This window comes from Cryptomeria japonica, chromosome 11 (assembly GCF_030272615.1).
Source record: "Cryptomeria japonica chromosome 11, Sugi_1.0, whole genome shotgun sequence".
NCBI classification, from domain to species: Eukaryota; Viridiplantae; Streptophyta; class Pinopsida; order Cupressales; family Cupressaceae; genus Cryptomeria; species Cryptomeria japonica.
The window spans coordinates 695,754,242-695,774,302 of record NC_081415.1 but is presented as its reverse complement, the minus strand read 5'-3'; the positions used below and the strand labels follow the sequence as shown (position 1 = coordinate 695,774,302).

Sequence of the window (20,061 nt, the reverse complement as noted above, 5' to 3'; positions counted from 1 at the left end):
AAGCAGCAACAACCATTTAAAGCACTTGAGTTTGGGCTCAATCGGATTTTTCCAAAGCCTGCTAAAGATTTTCTACCACTGTAGATCAGAAAGATCAGAGTACCATAACATATTAGCATGGTTGATAATAGAGGGGTCAGAGTTCAGTTTAGCATATACATTTTGTGCCTTAATTTTAGCCAAGGGAATATCATCAGACCATTTAAATGAAAGGAAACTATGCGAGTCCACACAACACTCCTTAGGTAATCCAAGATCCGCACAGGCCCGCTTGACCAAGAGGTAGGTTCTTTTATGAGAAGGGGGAAGGTTGAATTTCAAGCTAAGTTCTTCCCACGAGGGAATATTCCCATGCTCTAGAAGATCAATGAAGAGTTTAATGCCTTTGCTGGCCCAGGTCCTAGCCGAGCACCCCTGTGTGAGAGCCAGAGGTTTGCCCGGATGATAAAGGTTCCACCAAATAGACCTCTCACCATGGATAAGGTCACCACTACTAGCACTAGTGTTCCCTAGAAATCTTCTAACATGTTCCCAGGCCTTCCAAATAGACCTAAACACACAGGAGCCTTGGACAGAGATAGGAAGTTACCAGCCACGAGATCGGCAAAGGGTAACCCTTTCCAGGTTTTGGCCTTCTTCGGAACAGCCCTCTCAATGTTGCTTCTGATTAGGACTTTCCAGGGCTCCTGCCCTTCCAGGGCATGGAAGATCCACTTAGCCGTGAGGGCAATACCTTGGGTCCTAAGATCTTTTAACCCAAGGCCACCAAGAGTTTTCTCAGTGTGACACCACTTCCAATTAACAACATGTATTTTCCTATTTCCTTTACCATCCGACCAGAGAAACCATCTAATAGTCTTTTGAATATCGAGGATCTGGTAATTGCTAAACATCCAAGTAGAGGAATAGTAGATATTATAAGATGAGAGGATTTTTTGGCAAACTTGAACTCTACCAACGACGGAGAGGAATCTATTGTTCCATTTGTTCAGTTTCTTGTCAATTTTCTCTTTAACCCAGAGCCACGTATCCTTCAGAGAGGGGGATACAGAGAAGGGAGCTCCAAGGTATTTGACAAGTTTGGATGGGCCCCCCCATTGATATTCAAAATTCTCAAACTAGTCTGGAGGGCACTCCTTCCAGCTAAGGAATGTTGACTTGGCTTTAGAGATCCGGGCTCCCGAGATGGAGCCATATAGTTGAAGTTTGTGATTAAGGTGCTCGATGTTAGATTTGGTAAGTTCCACAAATAGGGTTGTGTCATCAGAAAATTTCAAGTTGATAAGTTCATTGTCATCAGGGAGCCTAACTCCATTTACCTTGGGGGAGAGCGAGCTATCTCTAAAGAGATAGTATAGTGCATCTAAGGCAATGACGAATAGGGTAGGGGCTAGAGGGCACCCCTGGCGAATGGAGCAGGAAAGCAAAATAGGAGGTGAGAGGGAGCCATTAACATCAATCTGTGCGGAAGCATCCTGTAGAAGGACTCTAACAAAGGAGCAAAATTCCCTAGGAAAGCCGAAGGATTCAAGCATAAGGAGAATAAATCCCCATTCTACCCTATCATATGCTTTTTTGAAGTCTAGGAGAAACATAGTAGCATCTTGCCCAGAGACTTTAGCCCAGTCCATAGTTTCCCAACTGGTGATAAGATTTTCTAGAATATAGCGACCTTTAATGAACCCAGTCTGAGTAGAGCATATGAACCTAGGAAGGATTTTTTCCAGCCTCATAGCAAGCATTTTGGCCAAGATTTTATAGGAGACATTGAGAAGAGTAATGGGCCTCTGGTTTTTGATGAGGGCCTTATCCCCATCCTTGGGTATGAGCTTGATAGTGCCCTTATTGATAGAGCTTCCAAGAGAGCCTTTAAGAATAGCCTCATTGTACACTTCTAGTAGGTCTAAGCAGATCCAATCACTATTAGCCTTGTAAAATTCAATAGGGAGCCCGTCAAGCCCAGGAGCTTTATCGTCATGGAGGTAGTTAATGGCACATTGGATTTCATTAAGGGAGAAATGTTGTTTCAGGAGGCAGGCATCTTCCTTAGAGATCCTTTTGGGGATGATGGCTTGAAATTTGATTCTAAGGGTCCTATCCTCCTCAGACTCCTTAGAGGTGAATAGCTTTTGATAGAAGAGAGTAAAGGCCTCTTTTATCTTATCCAGGTCCGAGATCTCATCATTATCAATGATGATTCTATCAATTGCTTCTTGGCTGTGTTTTTGCCCGAGGAGGTTAAAGAAGAATTTGGAGCCTCTGTCACCAAATTGCAGCCACTGGGTGCGGGCCCTAATCATGGCCCCCTTGATCTTGGTTTGCTAGTGTCGTCTTAGTGCATCTCTAGCACTAGCCACCTTAGCAGCAAGTTTAGGGTTAGAGGGGTCTGACTGGACTTCATTCTCCACCCGGGAGAGGTTGTTGCTGAGGATGCTTTCCTCAAATCTGTAGTCTTTGGCCCTTTTCTGACCAATAGTTTGCAGGAGTCTATGCCAAGAGTTAATATTTAAGTTCCATCTGTCAATTTGAGATGTGAGATCTTTGTTATTTTTATTAATCAGCCTGATGATGTTGATGGCAGAGAGAACATCCACATCTTTGAGGAGGTGAGTATTGAGAATGAACTTCTTAGGCCCTAACCTATTGGCAGGGGGAGGGGCAGCTAATCTGATACGGACAGAGATGGGGTGATGATCAAAAAGAGTAAAGGGGAAAACCATGACAGGGTTATTATAAGCATTAGGGGCAAAGGAGAAGAGGTCCTTTTTGGCATAAAGACGGTCGAGCCTACAATAGATTCTATTGGGACCTAATTGGGAATTGCACCATGTGTTCCATAGTCCCTTGGATTCGCCCTTCTTGCCAAGCAGTGGGTCAAAAAGGTTTCTGATATGTTTCATTCTATCCCAATGGGTTTTCTCCGCCCCCTTCCAGCAGAAGGTTGAGCCTCCCATTTTGTCCTCACCATGTTCTACCATGTTAAAGTCACCCCCTATGATCTAGGGTATGTCGAGGAGGGAGGCGATCCAATCCCAGAGGGCAATCCTTTCATTATAATCATTAGATGCATAGATGTTACAAATCCGAAGGAGGGTATTGTTAATACTTACCGAGGCCCAAACAACCCTATTGCAGGGGGAGCAACCATTACTAGTGATGTAGTTCACCCATCTGGGGCTAATGAGCAAACCAACTCCCCCCTACCCTTGAGATGGCTGGAGCAGAACTTGATAGAGTCTTTCCAAATGACTTTTAGATTGGTTTCTAGTGTAAAATTAACAGATTTTAATTCCTGGAGCATTAGGAAGTCCAGATCTTTGTGGGAATCCAGAAAATGTTTAACAATTCTTTTCCTGTCTGGAGCCTCCAGACCTCTCACATTCCATGAGATGACTTTCATGGTAAACCAGATGGGGTACTTATAGACCTTCAGCAGCCAAGAAGCTGCTATTACAGGCAGGGGAATCCTCGTCCTTTTTCTTAGCAGTGTTATTTTTATTTTTAGATCCCATGGGCCTTCCCCTTCTAGTAGGTTTAGAGGTGCCATCTGTTTGTATTTCAAAGTCATCACCAGGCGCATCTTCCTCTAGACAGATACTTCCTAGTAGAGGTTCTTCTAGTTCTGCAGATGATGGAGTTACCTCCAAACAAGGCTCTTGCGGGGGGAGCATGTTAGAGGAGCAAAAAACAGAGTTCCTAGCAACACTAGTGCTAGCACTGGTAACTTGAGCCATGGAAGAACATGCAGATAAATCCTTATTGGAGCCACTAGCACTATCGTTACAGAGGGTGACTTCGATCTTCTCAGAGATGCTAGTAGAGCCATCACCAATAACGACACTGCCAGGGCATCCACGGGGGGATTCAAAACTATTAATTATGCTTTTAACCTTAGAGGGGGTGTGAGGCAAATTGAGCAGGGGAGGCTTAGCAGAAGTTCCCTCCTTATGCAAGACTAATTGTTGTGCATTCTTCCTCCTGCGCTTTTTGGAGTTCATCGCAACTTGGTACCCATCTTCCGAAATGGCAGGGGAGGCGACGTTCGAGGGTTGGGGAGGTGGAGCCACGACGGAGGGAGGGGGTAGGGGGATCGAGGCAGGAGTGGGAGATTCAGGGTGAGAGGCAGGGGCGGACTTCATCGCGGGCTGAGCGGACGGGACAGAGTGGCTATTGGAGGTGGAATTTGGTTTGGAGGTATCAGCGGCAGAGGCATTCTTCTTCAGAATGGGGCAATTTTTCCTTACATGACCCTCATATTTACAGAGGAAGCACGTGTTTAAACCTCCCAAGAATTCCAGCGAGCAAGAGAACACATCCTCTGTGATATTAAGCTGAAGGGAATTGGGCAAATTAATTCCAGAAAGAATGGAGATGAGCACTCTAGCATCCATATGGGGAACAAGACGTGGGTTTTCATCCATGCAGATGAATTTACCAAGAGGTTCGATGATCTAGGGGATGAATTTCCATAAAAACGGCGGAATATTTTTAAGAATTACCCATCTAGGGCTCGAGAGAGCCAAAATTTCTTCAGGATTAGCTTCAGGGGACCAACTTAGGGCACAAAAGGCCATTTTACCTACATTCGAGTATAGTTTATGAAGAACTTTTGATTGCATTTCATGCGAATTAAAGAATATGATAAACAAACCCTTTTGGACTTGTCTACAGAAAGAAAAGCGAAGCCCTAATTTTAGGTTCCAGTAATTGTAAAACCAGTCATCCATGAATTTTCGTGGAGGACACTTATCAACGTCCACATAGGCAAAGAAAATAGCAGAGTCTTTTAACCTATTTTTTTCCAAGGTAATTTCATTTTCCATGGCTTCATTCGGAGAAATGGAGAAAGGATTGTAGCCGAAGCCAGGGTCCTTACCTTGCGGACCCGCTCCATTATCGTTTGAAGCAACTACGAACCTAGCATCCTTCACGATGGAGCTCGAACCTCCACCTACGACCTCGCAAAAGGATTTTGGTTGCAGAAGGGGTTGGGAGGAGGGCAGCGAGGTTTGGGAATGCGGTTCATCCTCAGTCTCAGCCTCCATTAAAGGCAAGGCTAGCGAATGCCCAACTGGGGGCGCCTAGGGCAAATGAAATAAATGTCTACGGAAGAATTAAAGCAGAGTAAAGAGGGAGAAGATAGCGCAAACCAGGTGGAGGAGGGAAGCCTCCTCCAAAACCACGCCAACATCTTGGGAACGGTCCACAAATGGGGTTGCCAGCACACCAGTCAGCCCACTTGCATCCAGTCAGCATGCTCGCGTTTCTAGAGCACCAAAAAAACTCAAAGCCATCTTTTTCCTCATTTTTGCTCATTCGAGCATCCAAACTAGAAACAACAATTGGAAACCAATGGAAGACCAAGAGTCACAACTTAGAATTCCACAAAGATGTCCCTCATGGGAGTTGAACTTGGGTCTCCACATCGAGAACTCAATGCTTTAACCAACTAAGCTCAACCCCTTGGACTAAAATCTTTTTTTTTGATAGGTAATAGGTCATAGATGTCCACTTTTAGATGTCCCTGTTGGGAGTCGAACTTGGGTCTCCACAATGAGAACCCAGTGTTTTAACCAGTTAAGCTCAAACCCTTGGACCATTTTGAAAGGGTACAACACTAGGATTTCCCGGGAGGTCACCCATCCCAGTACTACTCCGGCCCAAGCGCGCTTAACTGCGGAGTTCCGATGGGATCCGGTGCACTAACGCTGGTATGATCGCACCCTTAAATGTTAGATTGACCCAATACCTTCCCCATTATGGAAGGCCAAGAGTCACAGCTTAGAGTTCCACTTTTAGATGTCCCTATTGGGAGTTGAACTTGGGTCTCCACAATGAGAACCCATTGTTTTAACCAGTTAAGCTCAACTCCTTAGACTAATAGGCTAAAGTCGATAAGGTGTACATACCCTACCCCCTTTGTGGGATTTGAACTTGTGACCTCTATTTCAAGAGCGAGCAACTAAACTATATTTTATTTATATTGAATTAATTCTCTTTATTATTATTGGATTATATAATTTTAAAATGTAATATTTTTTTGTTTTTTAAAAGAAAAAAAAAAAGCATTTTCTTTATTACTATCAAATTCTATAAATTTAAAATGCAAGTTTATTTTATTTTTAAGTAGAGAAAAAAGTATTTAATTTTCTTTATTATTATTAGATTTTTAAATTTTTAAATTGGTAAGTTTTTTTTGTTTTTTTGTTTTGAAAACAAAATCCTACCAAGATAATGCTTTTTTTTTCAAAATAAAAATCCTGAAGTGTATTTGTGGTGTCTTAAAATTTTGGGTGAATGCAAAGGTAACTTTTACTTTTGTGCATTTTCTTTACAATTCTTTCTCAAGATTTTAAATCTGATTTGTGTCTAAATTTGTGATATACAATTTTCTAATTGCTATAAATTTGAGCGTGTAGTTTAAAGGGAGAAAATATCTGAATGAAGATTGGTAATAGCATTTGACCACTTGAGTTATCAGATCAACAATCATCCAGGTACACATAATAATATTCTTATCTTTCTAGTTTCATTTTTTGACTATTTGAGATGGATATCATCTTCAAATTCAATATTTAATCATATTATGTTATGTTGGGTTTTGTGTTTTTGTTGGGTAGTCATTGTATTGCATATAATATTATCATTTTTTCATGTAGATTTTCAGTACATCAAATATCTTTTACTTTTTAGGGGTTTAATATAATTTTTAGCATTGCAAAATATGCTCCCTCCCTTAAAAATTTGTGAGAAATGAAAATATAGCATATTATTTATCTTCTAGATTTGATAAAATTCTCATATGAGGGATAGTAATATCTCAAGCAAAATATAAATCATTGAAAAAAAAAAGAAAAAAAAAGATATTTGAAAATTACAAAAATATAAAAAAAATATTGTTGAAAGTTTAATCAAATATTTGAAATTTTTCTATACTAGATATAAATATTTTTTTATTAATATTGCAAAAGACCTAGGAAAAATCATCAACAGTCTCGTAGTGACACCAAAGACATAATAAAGGCACCTCAAAATGGCATTGTAACATGTTAGAGTACACTGATGTTGAATTGAGCACAAAATTGGCATTATTGGTTATTGACAAACCGATCAGGCTGCACTAATGCTAGATTGTATTGTTTGCTTTCTTAGGAGGGTTTGGTTTACTGACATGTATATTATTTATGGCTCACAAAGTTCTAAGGTTGTATGGTTTCAAATTTCTTACTTCTAAACATAAAAATGAACCAAATCTAATGTCAACGCATATTGTGCTTTCCAAACTAAATGATTGCTTTGAATCCTTAATAAGGGTTTCAATGTTCTCCCAACCGACAACCTATAGGCGATGGCTAAAATTTAATAGTAATATGCAAGTCACCTCCTAGTTTTATCAAAAAATGTATACTTAAATATTATAAGGGTTGCAAACTGTAAACTTAAAGTTCAATCCATGTAGTTGAATTAAAACACGCTTCCATTATTAATTATAGCCTGTTCTATAATCTGACCATGAATATTAAGTTAATTGGAATGAATTTAGAGGCATCAACTTCCTCGTTCAATTGGTTGGGATAGGAATAGGTGTTTATATAAGCTAGCTGGATGTCCCTTTGGTTAGGCTTAATTTTCACGTAAGCATAATAGAAAATAGCAATGTTGACTACCCTATTGTGGGTTCATTTATTTTTGTGGACATTACAGTTGCCCTATTTAGAGTCTGAAGCTAAATACTTATGTTTATATTTTGAAGCTTCTAAAAGAAAGCAATAGTAATCAACATGAAACCCTTATCCTAGATTAGCCACAACAAATTCCAAGGTCGTCTCTAATCCTCATCTAAACTACTTTTTCGCATAATGATAAAACTTATCCAAAGATTTAACTACACACTTATCCTTAACCAAATATTTGATAACATGTTGTAAGCTTGCCTTTTATTAGTATGTATATATTAATATTGTTGCAATTACTATCACAAATATTAAAAAATGAAAATAATTTCTACTATTAGTTTTAAATGGTCTAAATTTGATTTCCACCAACAATTGAACATAGAGATTAACAGAATCCTAAATTTGACCATTTTTTCCTAAATGACAAAACTATTGGAATCAATGAACATTGAGAGGGGGGGCAAATTAGTGTTTTATAATTTGCAAACCTATTAAGCCAATTCTTAAACCACCAGATGCACAAGAAAGAAAGTGAAATGCAGAAACATAAAGTAAACAACCACACAACCATAACACCAAGATTTTTACATGGAAACCCATAAAGGGAAAAACCACGATGGGGTTGAGTACCCACAATATTATTATACTATGGCCAATAGTAGAACAATATTACAAAAGTGGAATGCACTTGCATCTAGACACACTTCCTAGAGCTCACTACTCAATTACAAAAGGGCTACAACCCGGAGGAAGGCTCACTGCCTTACATACTATTACAAAATTATTACAATAGTGAATTAATTAAAGTATAACATCTAACTATGCCAAAATACAGTTTCGTCTAGGCTTAGGTTGTCTCCTGCAACTGACCTATCAATTTGCTATGTTCTTCTGCTCTGTCACATACCAAAGCAACAAAATCTTCACCAAACTTACAGATTCGCTCACACAGACTTCCTTCGCTCATCACATACATCAAAATGATCGACCAAATCAATCTTATATATCTGCATCAACAAAAAGAGTCATTTACTATGTCAGCTTCCAAAAATCCCATAACACGCAACATGAAACGTGTACCTCCAAGTCATCTCAATCCGTCCACAAATCCAAATGCGGACCAAAACAAGATGATAATATGCTTCCCATAAGTCGACCCAATCACCTCAAACACGAAATTGATCACTGAAATCATCCCAACAAATCCGCAACACACATTACATTAAAATAGCTCCGTCTTAACTGAATTATCGGATACCGGAGCTCTAAACTTGCACACAATTAAACATCAGACATTAGGATCACAAGATAATCTATCTCGAACCTTGAACCAACCACCTCAATCACTATAACCAAAATTAAAACACCAATAATAAGATGTGCACCATGATCTCATGCTCTACTGGTTACTGAGTTCCACCTTCTAGACTTATGCAATTGAACAAAATGACTTCCGGTAAACCAATTCTATGTACATTGGATGTGATCTATGAACTGAGTTGCCATCAATGACAACCCCTGAACATTAATCATGCACCAATCTTCATTGGAACAACGTCTCTTGCCAACAAAAGCAATAAATTCTTTAAATTCAAGTTTAGAGTAATTGTTCGCATATATAGTTCATAAAATTAGAACACTAAAGCTATATACATTTATTCTATCATCCATGATTTTTTTTTATGAAGACCATGAGATAAAGTACATGATCATAATTGAATACTTTAGAAAGCGTCACTCTTAGCTCATTATAATTAAAATAGATACATATTGTTTTCTTTTAGGAGGCTACTATTGGGAAGCCAAATAGTTCCAAAGCTTTGCTATTGGCATGAGACACACATTTTTATTGAGATGGATTTAAGTGACATTGTTGCCACTAAAAAAGAGAGGAATCTTCATAATATTATCACTATGAGGCACACGTACATTTTTTATTGAGCAAGTGATGCTGCTAGCATTGAGAAAAAGGAGGATCTTAAACCCAATGCTTGTCAACTAGAGAAATACCTTCTGTAATGTCCTAAATTGTACACCCTTACAATTTTGACTGTATTTGGGTCCTCACCTTAGTGTTTGCACCACTAGGCCTGATGAGGACTTGGTTCATCTCATATCATGAAAATTTGACTTCATATTGACCTTGTGCATCATTTAAACCCTGTCTTGGCCACTAAATTGGGTAGAACCAAGGCACCATGCCTTGGTCCCTAATAGGACCAGGACGCCACGCCTTGGTCCTCCCAATCAGGGCCTTGCTTTGGGCCCCTTGGCCATTTCAAAAATTGAGGGGGAAACCCAACCTCGTGTTGGCTCATGTTGAAAAATTAATATGTTTTTCGATTGACAAGTATAAAAGAAGGCTTTCCCCTCTCATTTTGACAATCCACACACATGAAATTCAATTCGACATCGAGAAATCAAGCATTCAAGTCAAGTAAGCAAACAATTAGTCTTCCTTAGAGCATAGGAGCAACAATAAGGTCAAGATTCAAGCATTGGAATTGACATTCATGTTCTAGATACTTCATGAAACCCTAACACTGCGTGGAGACAAACAAAACTTCACATAGAGGTATATCATTTGTGTTTTCAATCATTATTCAACATCTTCCTCAAAAGAAGAACATTTCCATTACTACAATTCAATTATCTTTCATTTCTATCACATGGTTAATTCCAAAACCAGGGTTTGACTTAAGAAAACCCCTATTCCCAACCTATTTCCCCTTCTTTTTGTGTGCAAGAAATAGGTACAGAGTTGTGATATTCAGGATAAGCATTATTTATAGTGATGGATCGATCCTCCATTGGAGTGTGAAAAGTTCGGAGGACCAAGGCAACTGATGACATGGTCCCAACATTTTGGGAGCTCTTTCTGGGAATAGGTCTGAATCTGCTTACATTGCTCAGATTTAGGTTTGTGGCTCGATCCCGTGACTGTAGCTTACTATTTACGCATTTCTACTTCAATTTCCAATACTTTTACCCTAATTTCAACAATTCAACTTACAAATGAGGGTTTATTAATTCACATCATCTAAACCCCCAATCCAATCAGAATTCTCAATCCTAATCCTTGCTAGTTCATGACTAGATCTATTGGATTGAACCCCCTCTTTTGAATGTGATGATCTCTAAGTCATAAAAATAGTGGTTTATTCCTTCTATGGTGGAAACCATAATTTTTCACCATCACATTTTTGGTGAACTCGACTCCTTACGCCTACAATTTTGATTTTGTTTTCAGATCTAAATATTTATGCAATTTAAAATTCAAATTTACGTTTGCAAGTTAAATTTTCATGGAATTTTAAAAATTTAGAGGTTAAATTCACAAAAACCCTAATTTTTAATTCTAAAATTGAGCTTGTGGGTTGTCTAATTTGGATTCATCATTTTAGGTCTGATTATTCATTTAATTTAAAATTCAAATTCCCCCCCTAGATCTCATTTTCAAATTGAATTACATAAATTTAGTGGTTGAATTTACAAAAACCCTAATTTATAATTTAAAAATTAACCACGAGGGTTGCATAAATTTCAATTTAAGTTTTAGATCTGATTTTTATGAATGCATTTCTCTTTCAAATTCACAAATCAAATTGCCTAATTAATTGGTAAATCAATTATTTTCACAAAATTTTGTATTGCTTAATCATAATTTTCAAATTCAAATTCCAATTTCTTTCCTTTGTGCATGAGTTTTACTACTATTATTCCTACCTATAATATTCTCATGAGAATAAGTGCTGGAATTAAGGCCTCCCAAGGTTTAATTACTAAGGAAATGGAGCCTAATTTGGATAACTTATTTCATGAGAATGTGGGTGGTTCTTATATTCCAACAAATGATGTCATTTATCCTCATTCTTTACACAATTCTCATGATAAGGATGAATCAGTAACTAGGGTGTCTGTTGACCAATTGGAGAAGATTGACAATGAATTTGAAAATATTCAACAATGGATGAGTCAACAATATACGGAAAGTGAGGCCATCCCATTGATTGAAGGATTAAAAAGAATGGTTCAAAGTGATAAAATTGGTGTTCATTTGTTGCATGGCCTTGCTCATATTGTTGACACTAATATCATGCCTTTGTAATCATTCTATTCCCATGCCTACTTCTATGCCTAGTGTGCCTACTTTCACATTCAACATCATGGCTACTTCCACACAAAATATTATCCCTACACATGTTAGTCAAGGGGGCAATATTAATAACCAAAACTCTTTCATTCCTCCTATCACGAGTCTTCCATTTGTTACCTAGTCATCTCCCATACCTACCTATCATAGTGTCCCACCTCCTTATTCTCAAGCTCCTCCTTTATTTAACAATGTTACTCCTCCATCCCAATCAAACACGTCTAATTTCAACCAATCCACATTAGCAACCATGAATATCCTAGCTCAAACCATGTCATCTTTGCAACAACAAATAGCTTCCATGAACCAATCAAAGTATAATGTGCCCACATTTGATGTAGTGAACCCATTATCTAATAATATTGTTTTTGCTGTCCTCCCTAAACATAGGTGATCCTATGACTCATGTGAAAACATTTCAAACTTTTTGTAGTGATTTTGCCTATGATCAATGGCTTTTGGCTAAATTATTTATTGGAACATTTAGAGAAAAATCTCTGCAATGGTATTGTTATTTACCTCCTTATTCTATTACATCATTTCAAAAATTGGCTAATGCTTTCATTCAATAATTTCACAATAATATTGGTCCTAAGATTACTTTGATTGTTTTAATGCATTGTAAGCAAGGTGTTAAAGAAAAAGTGACTAATTTTATTGGTAGATATAAGCATTTGTATTCTTAAATTTCTTATCCTACGCTTGATTAAGATGTTCGAAGAATTTTCATTTTTAATTTGCAAAAAGATATTAGGGATGAGCTTCTTTTTTTCCGAGTTTACTTCCTTTACACAATTGTGTGTAGTACTTCATAACTATCAACTTCAAGTGAGTCAATTTGAATCATCTTGTTCAATGGATTCGGTTGATAAGAATGAAAGGGCTCAACAACCTTTGCGAAGTTTAAATTGAATAAAAGATACATCAAGTTCAATGAGAACAACAATACCCAGGTAGCAATCGCGACAACAGGTGTGCCTCCTTTATCTAAGTATTTTAGAAAAGAATTTACTCCTCTTAAAAAATCTTTGCATAGCATTATGACACAACTATTGAACAAGAATGTGTTGAAACTTCCTCCCACCAAACTAATTGACACAACCAAACCATTGCCACCTCACAATCATGTAAGTTTTTTCTCTCACAATCACTTATAATAATAATAATTAATCAAGTCTGTTTTGTTTTGAAACTATTGATGTTATTGATGATCTTCCAAGTTGTATTTCAACTGCAATATTTCAAATGAAAAAAAAAGAGAGTTACAATTATGATGTAAATGTCAATTAAAATAGGCAATATCAAGTGAAAATTAGAGCTCTAAATATAGTACAATTTAATAATTATTATATTTAACTTTAAATTGGTGTTAGAATTCAAAAATATATCATTTATTGAGTAATAATGAAGCAAATAGATATCAAATAGATTAAAACTAGCATACTTAAATTTTAAAAATCTATGCAAAATATACAATAAATATTACATTTTAAAAATAAAATTAAAGCAAAGAAAGTAATCTTTATCTAACACAGTTTTATTTTTCTTTTTAAAAAAACAACAAGATAAAGATCACACAAATCTCATGAAAATAAAATTAAACAAATATCTCGCAAACAATTAGAAAAATAATAATTAAAATTATTATTTTCGAAATCAATGCTTTTGTATGCACTTTTTGCTATTTTTGAATTCTAACGCCAATTTAAAGTTAAATAAATTGGACTATATTTGGAGTTCTATTTTTCACTTGATGTTTCCTATTTTAATTGACATTTACATAATAATCGTAACTTTTTTTTTTCATTTGAAATATTGCAGTTGAAATACAACTTAGAAGAAGATCATCAACAACATCAATAGTTTCAAAACAAAACAAACTCGATTAATTGTTATTATTATTGTAAGTAATTGTGAGAAAATAAACTTACACCATCAACACTAGAATTCATGGACAACAATATTATGAACTCTGAAAAATCATATGTTTGCAATTATAATTTTTTGTTAAATTAGATTTTTTAATTTTAACTTTTAAACATTATTTAAAAACAAAACTTTTAGGCATTCTCGGGATAAAGAACGACACAACACAACAATCACCAAACAAGGATTCACTGTCTCGAGATAGTCACGAGGGCCCACATATATCCATTGGGTTCGACTGTAGCAAGCAGGGGACTCAAGGTGGGACCTCGGACAGTCACAGGTCAGTGTGTTGAAGAGTTTCATATTTAAAATAGGCTTTCTTTATTTTTGCTGCAAAATCTTTGCACCTTTGTCATGGTTTCTTCAATGGATAACATACCAACACCATACATAGTCAATGGGCAAGAAAACTTAGACTAGATTGAAACAAACCACCTAGGGCAAGTGAAAATTGCCTCAATCAAAAGGGGGAAGTGGTTATGGGTCAATGCCAAACAGTATAGAGGTATTTTAAAATGCATATTTGTTCGTCTAAAATGGGAACAAACAAGAGGGAAACAATCTCTTAATGTAAAAGCATGTAACAATAAACACAAGGTTAACTCAAGCAAGTTTTCTATGAAACAATGTGACTGTTGTAGGTCCAAAGACAATAATGACTTCAAGGATTCTGTCATGTACAATCCCACTACAACTCCTCTCATTTGGTGCTCTAACCTTTATGTGCAAGAATTGATAAATGCCAGGCAGAGGTTAGAGACGTTGGAATTCAAAGAGTAGCAGAGAGACCATTCGCTCTTTGTTTTAACAACAACAAATCATTCATTAGTGGATGATAATAAAATTTTAAAGGAGCAGATGGCAGCATTGCATGAAGCACTTAGAATAGGAAAATTGGAGTGGAAAGACATGAAGGCGGTTTGGCAATCTTTGAAAGTTCAATTAGGTGAAGTTAAAGGTGGGTTAACTTCTAGTGCTCCCGAGGTGATAGGACAAATGTCCCCACAAGCAGATTTACATGAAGTAAAAGGAAAAGAAGTGGAAAAAAGTAGTCTCCCAAAAGGTTCCAAAACATGGGCCCAAATCAGTGATAAGGCTGCCAATAAAGGGGTAGAGAAAAAGGTGCCAGCTGGCAATGGACAAGACAAAGAGCTTAAAGAAAGGCAAGGTAGAGCAACAAATGTTATTATTAAAGGTGTGAAATAATTTGGGAGAGATGAACATACTCTTTCTCTTGCAAGTGATTTTCTTAGAGACATGGGGGTTTGGCAAGGACAAATTTGCCAAGCATGGGGGGTGGGTAAGATATGTGAGGAGAGAACTAGACCTATAAAAGTCATCATGTTAAGCATTCGTGACAAGCAAAATCTCTTAAGTAAGAAGAAACACTTGAGGGGTTCTCGCTTGTTCTTGGATGGAGATTTAACTATCAGGCAGCGAGAGGAAAGAAGAGCCGAAGTGGTGAAGGTTAGAGTAGCAAGAGACAAGGGTAGAAGAGCATGGTTAGACAAGGGTAGAGCCATTATTGCCCATTTTGGTCCTTATTATAATTCAACACAACAAACTCAAAGCAAAGAAATGGCAAAAAAATTTTTAGGAGGAAGTGGAGTAGCAAGGCCCAAATGGGCAAATAGGAATGAAGACTCGACGTTGAGTCTCGTGGGCCAAAACAAATAACAATCAATTTCCACCCAGGGTCTCTTAAGCGTAGTTTGTTGAAATTGTAGAGGTTATCCTTGGAGGTGTGGCCCTGGGTTAGGACCTATTGTAGAAGGTAGAGACATTATTTGTCTCATAGAGACACATGAACATGAGGGTTGCAGGACTCTAATGTTTGAGGTATATTAAAAAATGGTAGTGTGGAATAAGACAATGGGAAATGACAAGGGGAACGGGGGTATAATGGTTTTAGTAAGAGAAAAAGAAGGTCGTATCATTCAACTTGAAAGAGAAGATTCAAATAAACAGTTCCTTTGGCTCAAAATTTGTGAAAATGATAACATCATTAGAATTGTTGCATGTTATTTTGCACCGAAAGTCTCAAAAAGTTACAAAAAAAAGGAATAGATCACAAAGACCCCTTTGCAGCCCTAAAGAAAGACATTGCAGTTTATATCCAGCAAGGGGAATTCCTTTTGGTAGGTGATTTTAATGCTAGGAATGCAAGTGAACAAGCTAGAATTCTTTGTTGTTCAGAAGATTGCAATCCTATTTGACTCACTGAATTAAGAAAGCATCAATGGACTAGAGTTTCAGAAGATAACAAAGGTTTCAACCACTTTGGAGAGGAATTGCTTAATATTGGAGTTGAGGAAAAATCAACTCTACGGCTCCCAAAGATCACCTGCATGCAAGCCTATCATAGAAGGAGAGAAGCAAAAAAGCTATGGAGGCCAGAATTCAGAGATCCAGAAAAGAGGAGTCATATTGATTGTGCAACAAGAATGCAATTCAATAATTGCAATTGTTATGAAATTACAAAGAGAGAATCCTTATAAAAGGATACTCGAAACCCTAAAGAATTATAAAATTCCTAAGTTTAGCTTAAGCGTAGAGTATAGTAGACTAATAATTAAATAGTTATTAGCTAACAAAAGATAACTCTAACACCCCCCCTTAAGATGAACTTAGGGAGTAGCTAAAAAACAACTAAGGACTAAAAACACATGTTAAAAATGCAGGAAAGCAACAATGGGTCTCGACAACTAGGCTTGATGAGGTACCTAAGTATAATAAAATCTTTGTAAAGTGGAGAAAAAAGGAGAAAACCCCGTGGGAACAAAACTTCTCTCCAAGAAGAGATGAAAGCTCAAGTGAAGGACTAAGAAGCCTCCAAACAAGAGTGTTCTAGAAAATAGGAACAAAAAGAAGAGAATGAAGAACACCACTGAAACATGAAATGGCTGCAAACACTGTCGAAGAGTAACTGTTGATCTGAAGAACCTCCACTGAAATAGAACATGACCAGGTAGAGAAGACTGTAATCTGCACGAGTGCCCTCAAATGACACTACTCGAATTAGATGGCAAACAAAGGCAAACAACTAAACTCAAAGATACAAATGGTATGAAACACCAAAGTCTAAAGAGTTGATCAATCGAATTAAGGAAGCATTAGAACAATAGGACAAACCTCCCCATAATGTTGAAAAAGGAGAGCGATAGGTACACTGAAAAAATGGCCAACAAGAACTGCATGATGAAGAACCAGGAACATCAAAGGTGCAGAGAAAGTACATAGTGGCATGGAAGGAAGGAACACTCACTTGACACACATCACGAGGCTAATATCATGGAAGGAACACTCACGTGACAAAGATAGATGGCAAACAAAGGCAAACATCAACACCCCCCCCCCCCCCCCCCCCCCCGCACCCCCATGGCACTTTATAAGTAGTGCATATATGATAAGGCACAAGATGTGCAAGATCCCAAGTATACAATGCATGGTGGCACTTTATCTCAGTGCATTTGCATAAATAAAATACTACAATGATCAGAAGAGACGTGAGATTGGAAACAGAAAGAACAACCAAAGACAAGACATCCTACTCGAAGAAAGAGATCCCAAGACCTGAAACATACAAGATATTCACTAGAGTGCTAAAAAGCAAAAAACAAAATAAAATATACTTGAAGCAGAATCTGGAAAGAAAACTCATATGAATGAAAAGAACATAGAACGATCTTTCCAACGATATAAAATTTTTGAAAAACGGAGTTCGGATGCTCAAGTTATGTCTCCCGGAGTGCAAAAAGGAACCTTTGGCTTTGACAACAAAAAATGCCATAAAAAAAACAAAATCAAAAGTTCAAGCCTCTAGATCTGGATAGAGCTCAGAAAGAGCTTTTTGACAATATAAGGTTTTTGAAAAAGCGCTTCCGTATGACCAAGTTATGACCAAAAGAAAAACCCCTCTTATAGGGCATAAAGAGGGAAAAAAAATTTGATGAAAATTTTCTGACGCATTTGCAGTTACAGTCGTACAGATTTTTGTGCCTCGAAAAACGTGCCAATAAAAAATCATGTCCCAGATGCCCCTGCCACCGAAAATAGGCAAATTATATATCAAAATTAATGGAATTAGCCTTCTGAATCCAACTATGAGGTCCTTTTGGCACCAAAATGTACCAAAAAACCAGCTACCCCTAAAAATGGAAAAAACAACTGCACAAACCCCCGAAAACACAGATCTGAAGAACAAGACCCAAAATCTCTCATGAAGAGAACAAGGGCATGCAGATCTGGAGCTCTGATACCATATTGGAGTTGAGGAAAAATCAACTCTACAGCTCCCAAAGATCACCTGCATGCAAACCTATCACAAAAGGAGAGAAACAAAAAAGCTATGGAGGCCAAAATTCAGAGATCGAAAAAAGATGAGTCATATTGATTGTGCAACAAGAATGCAATTCAATAATTATAGTTGTTATGAAATTACAAAGAGAGAATCCTTATAAAAGGATACTCGAAACCCTAAAGGTGAAAACCCTAAAGAATTATAAGATTCCTAAATTTAGCTTAAGCGTAGAATATAATAGACTAATAATTAAATAAATAATTATTAGCTAATAAAAGGTAACTCTAACACTTAATTTGTGTAGCGCTTTCGATCTAATCATTTGCAATGGTATCATCAGATGGGAAAAGTCCGAAAAATTTCACGTGTAATACTTACAATCGGGCAAGCATTGTGGACTATGCAATTGGCTCTCACAGTTTATGTGAGAAAAATGGAGGAAGTTTCGATCGGTGAGCAACACTGGGATTTAAAGTTAGATCATAAACCAATTCACTTAAGTTTTTCTTGGGTTGAAAAACAATTACAGGGGATGAATTCTCAATATCTTCCTCAATCTCAGTCAAAGGGCAAAATTCTTTTGACCCAAAAAAACTATGATATCTTCAAGATAACTCTCGAGAAGCTTTTTAAGAAGGAGAAAAATTCGTGTCACAGGCTGTATAGTCATGAGTTAACCAATTTAATTCATAGTGCACTAGTAGAGTGCAAGAGAGCAAAAAATAAGAAATCAGATACAAATTATTTTTTGGTCAATGCTTGGTTTGACAAAGAATGTAAAATGGCAAGGAAATCTTTGAAAGAAAAAAAAATCAGAATTAAGCATTAAAAGTTACAAGCAAATTTTTAAAAGAAAAAAAGCTGATTACATGATCACAAGGAGAGAGGAACTTGTTTTCCTTGGTAAAAATAACCCCAAGTTATTTTGGAAAGGGCTTCAACCGCAAAAGAGGCAAACGGTAAATAATATCACAGCTACTCAATGGTTTGACTACACAAGGTAGCTTTATGAGTAGGTTTCTGAGATTGTTCCCCCCCCCTTGGTCAATACTGCGACAAATTTGTTCACCATACAAGAGATAGAGATAGGAATTAAAAAATTGGGTGTTGGAAAAGCAAAATACTTGTTTGAGCTTCAAGCTGAGTTTCTAAAATGGGGTATGAAAAATATCACTTTGCACATTATGAAAATATTCAATGGCATCATTCAACGTGGTTTCCCTAAAGATTGGACAACTAGCCTTGCTATTCCTCTTTTCAAGAGTGGTGATGTCAAGAACCCATCCAACTATAGGACCATTATGATTCATACTCTATTAGTAAAACTTTTTGGCAGCATGATAGAAAATAAAATTAGCAAATGGGCAGAAGTAGAAGATAAACGTGCAAAGGGACAAGCTGGTTTTAGGCCTAAATATTCCACAACAGATCATTGTATTACTTTGAGGCATATCATTGATAAGGTTTAGGAGAAAAAGGAAGAAGCCTTTTGTTGCTTTGTTGATTTCAAAAAGGCTTTTGACATGGTCCATAGAAATAAGCTTTGGCACATGATGGAGGAGCTTGGGATTCCTTTGCATCTTAGAGCGGTTGTCCATAGGCTTTATGAAGAGGTTAAAGTTAAAATCAGAACCTTAGCTGGCATCTCTGAGAGCTTTAGGAGTGATATTGGGGTCAAACAAGGGTGCCCCCTATTCCCTACCCTCTTTTGTTTATACATTGACAAGCTTGAAGAGTGGCTGAATTCACAAGATGGCGATGGTATTCACTTGGGAGAGTATGTGATTAGGCTTCTCCTCTATGTGAATGATCTCATTTTGATTGCTAAATCTGCTGTTGGCCTTCAAGAGCACCTTTATGTTCTTGAAAGATTCTGCAAAGTGGTTGGGATGCACGTCAATATCAACAAAACTAAAATCATGATTTTCTCTAACAAAAGAAAACAAAACCAACATAATTTTTACTTTGAAGATAAATTCCTTGTAGAAGTCACTGATCACAAA

At 37.1% G+C, this 20,061-nt stretch overlaps 1 non-coding gene across 1 annotated transcript; it reads right to left on the bottom strand.

Moving 5' to 3' along the window:
- Nucleotides 1–5,606: 5,606 nt before the first annotated feature.
- LOC131055848 (5S ribosomal RNA) lies at nt 5,607–5,725 on the bottom strand. The gene has a single exon (XR_009108533.2). It is a non-coding gene; the product is annotated as a 5S ribosomal RNA (ribosomal RNA).
- Between the last annotated feature and the right edge of the window lie 14,336 nt (nt 5,726–20,061).